Source organism: Mandrillus leucophaeus, unplaced genomic scaffold (genome assembly GCF_000951045.1).
Source record: "Mandrillus leucophaeus isolate KB7577 unplaced genomic scaffold, Mleu.le_1.0 Scaffold822, whole genome shotgun sequence".
Taxonomy (NCBI): Eukaryota; Metazoa; Chordata; class Mammalia; order Primates; family Cercopithecidae; genus Mandrillus; species Mandrillus leucophaeus.
In genome coordinates this window covers 622,199-629,148 of record NW_012108942.1, presented here as the reverse complement: position 1 = coordinate 629,148, position 6,950 = coordinate 622,199, and the positions used below count along the sequence as shown (strand labels likewise).

The 6,950-nt window shown below is 48.4% G+C and overlaps 1 long non-coding RNA gene across 1 annotated transcript; it reads right to left on the bottom strand.

Annotated features, from left to right (window-relative positions):
- Window positions 1–3,036: 3,036 nt before the first annotated feature.
- LOC105530455 lies at window positions 3,037–6,944 on the bottom strand. The gene is made up of 5 exons (XR_001004652.1): window positions 5,295–6,944; window positions 5,155–5,213; window positions 4,388–4,500; window positions 3,296–3,402; window positions 3,037–3,190 (listed from the first exon to the last, which is right to left on the bottom strand). It is a non-coding gene; the product is annotated as an uncharacterized LOC105530455 (long non-coding RNA).
- Window positions 6,945–6,950: the final 6 nt, after the last annotated feature.

Here is a 6,950-nt window from a genome sequence, read left to right as displayed (position 1 = left end):
ACAGAAGAGAGTCCTATACATATATTTAAGGTTTTTACAAATCAGCATTAACATTTGATTTTATAACCATCATTAAAAAGGGAAAAGTAAATGGGTGGAGAGCGAGGAGTAAAAAAACAAAACAAAATGTAGAGGCAGTATTCAAGGTCACAGTTAAAAATTTCATATTCCCTGCAGGTGGTGGGTGCTGAATGGTTGAATAAATGAACAGTCCTCAAATGAATATATTTTGGGGCAATAGTAAGTTGCCCCCCGGAAGAAAATCACTTTTGGAAAATAAAACTGGGAAGAATCTGTGCAAAATGGATGAGACCAGCCACAGAAGCACTTCATCCTAAAATATGGTAAAGGTGGTATATACAAAATTAGGCCGGGTGCAGTGGGTTATGGCTATAATCCCAGAACTTTGGGAGGCCTAGGTGGGTGGATTGCTTGAGCCCTGGCATTTGAGACCAACCTGGGCAACATGGTGAAACCCAGTCTCTACAAAAAATACAAAAATTAGCCATTCGTGGTGGCACGCAACTGTAGTACCAGGTATGGGGAAACTGAGGAAGGAGGATCACCTGAACCTGGGAGGTCAAGGCTACAGCGAGCTCAGATTGCACCACTGTACTCCAGCCTGGGCAACAGAGTGAGGCCTTGTGACCAAAAAAAAAACCAAAAACCAAAAACCAAAAAACAACAACTTGGATTGGACTGGGCAGGGTGGCTCACACCAGTAATCTGAACACCTTGGGAGGCCGAGGTGAGTGGATCACTTGAGGTCAGGAGTTTTAGACCAGCCTGGACAACATGGTTAAACCCTGTCTCTACTAAAATTACAAAAATTAGCCGGGTATGGTGGTGGGAGCCTATAGTCTCAGCTACTCAGGAGGCTGAGGTGGGAGAATTGCTTGAACCCAGGAGGCAGAGGTTGCAGTGAGCCGAGATTGCGCCACTGCACTGCAACCTGGATGATGGAGCAAGACTCCATCGCAAAAACTAACTAGATAAATAAAAACAAAATAACAAAACTGGGGGATACGCAAATCCAATCAATATTCAAATAAGTGTTTGCTAAATGCCAGGGATAGTGCTATGCATTTTACTTATTTAAGTCTCATAACAACCCTATTATCGCCACTTTACAGAAGAATGGGAGGCACAGAGAAGTTAAGCAATTTGCCCAACCTCATAGCACGTAAATGGTAGACGAGATTCTAATTTCTAATAGTCTGGCCCCAGGGCCCATGTGCTAAGCTATCCCTTACCTAGAACAGTACGAATGCTTGCTCAGAGAAACAGGACTTAAAATAGAAAAAAGTGGTGTTTTTTGAACATCTGACTGAAAAGGAATGTGTTAACATGTTGTTTCTAAACTTACCAGGTAACAAGAGTCATTCTTCTTGTGATTGCTTCCCAAACTGCAGCATGCTTATGAATCACATGGGGATCTTGTTAGAATGCAGATTCTCACTCAGCAGGTCTGGGGTGGGAAGGCTCTAGGCAGAAGGCAAGAGGGTCCCCATCATTGGAGATGGACTTCCCCACTGAAAATGAAGAAACTGGCTTCTGCTCAGAACCTCAGTCTCCCATGAGGCAGTTCCTAACAGTGGAAGCCTCTCTTTGAGTGCCCCAAACACCTGAATTTCTGGACCAGGAAAGCTGAGGTGCAGCCCCAGGCCCTCCTCCCTCCCTGAAAACTCAGCCTTTTGTGCCCAGCAAGCTCTGTGGGGGTCTTGTTGGGGAGCTTTCTCTTGCTGAAGGGATCAGACGAGTGAGGGGCACTGACCCTGGAAAAGGGATGCTGGGGAGCAGGAGGCTCTGCAGTGGTGGAGTGGACTGCACAGCGAGTGGTCTGGCGCAGTCTCCTGTGCTGTGGTCTGCAGAGAGAGGCAATGATAAATAAGGATGAACTGGAAGATGAGGTGTGCGGTTCATGTACAGAAGTGGCAGGTCTGTTGGGGGAAAGGAGAGATTGACTTTGCCTCCTTGGCTGTTGTATTCATGGCCCGTCCTCAGTGTGAAACTCAACGCAAGAAGGAGTTTGTGCCCCATAAAGGCATGGGCTGGTCAATCTTGTTGATCCACTAGATCCATAGCAGGCTATTTGTTGACTGAACAGACAAATGAATGAAAGGCTAGGGAAGCCATACAAAGCCAGATGCTCTTACCCTCCACCTCCTCCTGGGATGACTGTGGGGATGACTCACGTCCTGCTGCCCCCTCACTTTCTCAGCCTAAAACCACACATCCTGGACTATGCAGGCAGCAAGCTGACCCTTCCTTTTCCGCTGCAGGACCTTCATTACACACAGTTCCCAAGTTTCCAGCAAGTTGCCTTTCTTCCCCGTTTAAGAGTTGAGAAAACTGGGCCTTGGGGAAAACAAGAAGTCCCAGTTTAAGTCACCAGAGATGTCTTTCTAAAGAAGCATTCAGGATGCTGTGCTATCCAAAAGCTGGCTCCAGAGACACCTGGACCATTTCAAGCTCTAAGAACTGTGTTTCTGTTGCCTCTGTCTGGCTCCTATGCCATATCACGCCCACATGTGTGAACTCAAAGCCAAAGGGAAGAGACTAGGCCATGTGCAGCCAGGACGGAGGCATGTAAAATCTGGAGAGGGTGGACCAACCTCCCATATTCCTGTGTTGGCAGAGAAATAGACCCACCAGTTTGCCTGGCACAGCCAAAACTCAGCTTTCTTGCTGTGGGAAGATGGCCTGAGACCAGTCTCAACCAGTCTCCATATCAGGGCTTGGCTGTCTGGGTGCTTGAAAGTACCCTTCCCCCACCCGGATCCCAAGCGTCCCTTGGACCCTGCCAGGACAGAGCCACAGATGCCGGGGAAATGGGAAATGTCTGGAGACAGAGAGGACAGCCACATCCAAAGCCGGTAGGAAAGTGGTGGTGGTGACATGTGGCCCTTGCTTGAAACATTATTTTGAACTTATTTCCTGTAGGAATTGACTACAGGTGGGTTTTGTCTTGCAAGGTAGGTTTCCTTTCTTGAGAAGTCTCAAGAGAACAGTTTTCAGTAACTCTAAGACATGGTTAGACCACTGCAACAACTTTATTTCTGGAGAGAATATGTGCTCTGGCTTCCTGCCTCTTCCTACTCTGGGGAAACTGGGGCCAATCTTGAAGACTGATCTCCTAGAAATGTCCTTTTTTTATTCCGACAGGGTTTGACGCAGCTCAAAATACAGGCTGTAAAAGCAACAGAGTTAATAAAAATGAGGGGGAAAGAAGGAGGAAGTAAATGTGTTAATTTAAGTGCAAATAAGAGTTGGCACCTAGGGCAATCATACTTGCCTCAGCACTTGCTGGCATCCTGGGAAAAGGCACTTACAATCTTGAAATTTGTCAGGTTCTTTGCAGCCTTAACTGTCACTGCCTTCTCTGTACCCCCATTTCTCTGTCTATAAAGTAAGGGGAAAATACTTCATCCGAGATTTGAGAGCATCACCTGAGATAATGCATGCAGAGGACCTGAAACAGTGCCTGGCACACAGTAAGCATTCAACTGCATCACAGATATTATTATTATTATTATTTTGAGATGGAGTTTCGCTCATGTTGCCCAGGCTGGAGTGCAATGGCATGATCTTGGCTCACCACAACCTCCGCCTCCTGGGTTCAAGGGATTCTTCTGCCTCAGCCTCCCAAGTAGCTGGGATTATAGGCATGCGCCATCACACCCAGCTAATTTTTATATTTTTAGTAGAGACGGGATTTCTCCATGTCGATCAGGCTGGTCTTGAACTCCCGTCCTCAAGTGATCCGCCTGCCTTGGCCTCCCAAAGTGCTGGGATTACAAGCTTGAGCCACCGTGCCCAGCCACAGGTATTATTATTATCTCATTCATCTGGGGATGGGGAGGGCATTGGTGGGTGGAAAGGAGCTGGTTTTCCTTTACTGGAAGGCTCCTACCTTCTCTTCCCTGGATGTTCTTGCCCCTGCTCCCATTCAAGTCCTCATAGACGGCCTCTGAAGCCGCCTTTGTTCCTGGTCTGGCTCCAGAACGTTCCCATGCCCACTTGAGCTCCCTCTGCTTCAAGTAGACTATTTCCAGGATGCGTACTTCATGTACATTGAACAGTGACCTCAAATGCATTTCCTTGACTGTGCCTCTCTGAACTAAAAAGTGCAGAAATGGCATTGTTTCCTTCTTTTGTCTGGTCTTCCGCAGGGCTAGGTTGAGATCAGGGGAGAGTACCTTTCCTAGCTCTCAGCAGCTCAACTCCACCTAATTAGTGAATGATGGACATGTCCCCAAGAAGACTCCAAACCCACAGTGCCCGGCGTGGTGTTCTGCAGCATGCCACAGGTCATCTTGTTCTGTCCTCTCTGAGGGTGAGGTTGGGGAGGGACCCTCAGCTCACAGGCTCAGTGACAGTGACTCACCAAAGATCCTGTGGGCAGTCAGGGTCTGGGCCAGACCAGTGAGCCCATTCACATGGCATGAGCCGCAACCCTTCCTCTTCCTCCGGCGGCAGCCTGCTTTGTGTGTCCCCTCACTATGAGCCATGGGAGAAATCTGAAAGAGCTTGGATCAGAGGGCAGGGAGAAGAAGGTGGTCCTGACATCTGACACATACTTCATTTTAAACATGGGCTATGTATGACAGGCCATCAGCTGGTTATTGAACAAAGAGAATAAGAGCCCTTTTAGAAGGGCTTTACATATATTCATTCATTTGGTCCTCACAACAGCACTGTGAGTTAGATGTCTCAGTCTCTCCCCTTTACAGATCAGGAAACTGAGGCAGAGAATTTATTTGCCTATGGTCACAGGAATAGTAATGGAGCAGGTGGTTTAGTCTTACAGTCTATGTGCTTAAACGCTAGACCAAACCACCTCCCTAAGATACTAGAGGGTGTTTGTGCCAGTGCCTGGATTCTAAGTGGTTAGACTCTCTTTAGGATCTCTGACCTGTTTCCCCAGCATTCAGACATAAGTTCAGAAACAATGCCATTTGTGCATGAACTGACAACTGACAGTCCTCCTACTTCTATTTAAAAGGCACTGTTACTTCTTTCCATAGGCAGACCCCTACCTCTCCTCCCTTAGGGGAGGATGAAGGTGTCCCAGCCAAGGAAGGTCCTGGTCTCCAAGGGCTGTACCCTACTGGTCCTGAGGCAAAGCAGTGAGGGCCCACCCCAGTTCCTCACCTCCCTTTCTACCCACTGAGGCAGAGGCATCTCAGTGTTGGAAAGATAAGGATTTCTTCCTAAAAAGGAAGGATTATACTATATCAGAGTCTGAAGATAGTTTTCATTTGCAACGCAAGGGAATTCCTTAGAATCTCTACCGTATGATTTCTCTGCAAACCCACTCCGATGGGGCTGGAGAGTGCTCTCTCACTCAGATGAATCTCCCAGGGCTTGTCCAGCAAGTGTTTGCCAACTTGAAGAGCTACCTACTATCACAGACCTATAAAAGTACACCCGTGGACAGACTGAAAACAAACACACACACACACACACACACACCCGCACACCGGGAGAAGTTCTAGGCAATTTCCTCGCAAATAACTGCTTTGAAAATTACTGTTTTAAATGGGCAGAACACGAAGGACTTTGAACAGATCATCCTTTTTACTCAATGTTTTCCTAACCTTGAAGTGAAGGTGGAGGGCACAGTACGTTTTAAGGTGCCAGGATTACACTAAGGGGTCAGTGCTCCCGGATATGAACTTTCTTTTTCAGACCGACCTTGGGACCTACAACGTTGTAAGTCGCTCATACAACTCCATCAAATGTTATAGGTAGGTCAGAGGACATTCAGGTTGTTTAATCCTCTATAAATGACTCAGGCAGCAACAATGTACAATGTCTCTGTTTCTGCTATACAGTGCCCTCCTGCTAGAGATGGCAAAAATGTGGGGAGGGCTTCACAGCATTCTAAGACGGGTATTTCTGGCTGGAATTTTGAAATCTCACTACAATCCTGACAAGAGACCACGACCTTAATCTTCCATGGCACGACTGGTTAGTCTTGATCTTAAGCCATATAATCAACCCCCAAATGTGTATTAACACATCTAAATAATGTCAAAACTACTCTATATACCACGCAGGGGGCCAGAAATCAATCTTTCCCTCAAAAGGATAAGCTTTCAGGATGCAATAACATCCCCTTCCACCCTTTTCTACATCCTAAAACAGGAATATTCACGGTAACAGCAAAGCGGAAATCAGCTTTTCCTGAACATGTACTGAATTCTAGTCACATTCACACACGTTAATTCATTTAATTCCAGCCACAGGGTAGGCAGCCACTGTTAACATTTTACAATTGTGAGAACGCAGTCAGAGATCTGGGACTTGCTCAAGGTGACACACTGCAGCAAGGAGGCAGAATTTGAATCCGAAGCAGTGTCCCTCCCCCTCGCCACAGCTGCGGCGTTACAAACACAGGTCAGTCACGGAGAAATTAATGACCCACAGCCATCCTTGCAGCTCTGCGCCATAACTGGGGAGACAAGCTGGTTCCCGTGACTCTTCGGTCTTTCTGTTTTCATCCAAGTGCATGACTGCGGGAGCAAAGCGACCACGTGAGCATCCCCCCCCCTCTTTCCCCAGGCGAGGGACAGTGCCAGGCCAAGGACAAGTCACAGGTGCAACAACGTGCCAGAACTGGATCCGGAGCCCCAGGGCGCAAGATCTCCCGCAGCGTCACCCGGCAGACGGGACGGGTGTGGCCACCGGGCGCGGCAGGTCATGTGTGCGCTGAAAGTGCGGCTGGAGGCGCGGACGGCTTTCCAGAGCCCGGAGAGAGGAGCTAGGAATGACTTTGGTCGCAGCCTCTGTGTCATGTCGCAGCATGACGGCCTCCAGGGTGACGGCGAGGTCCCCCTCGCTCTCTGGCGGTAATCAGCCGGCGGGGCCAGACGGTGCGGAGACTCCAGGGCGAGGCCGCAGGGAGGGGGCTGTCCCACCCCACGTGGACCGGCTCCCTGCTGGGG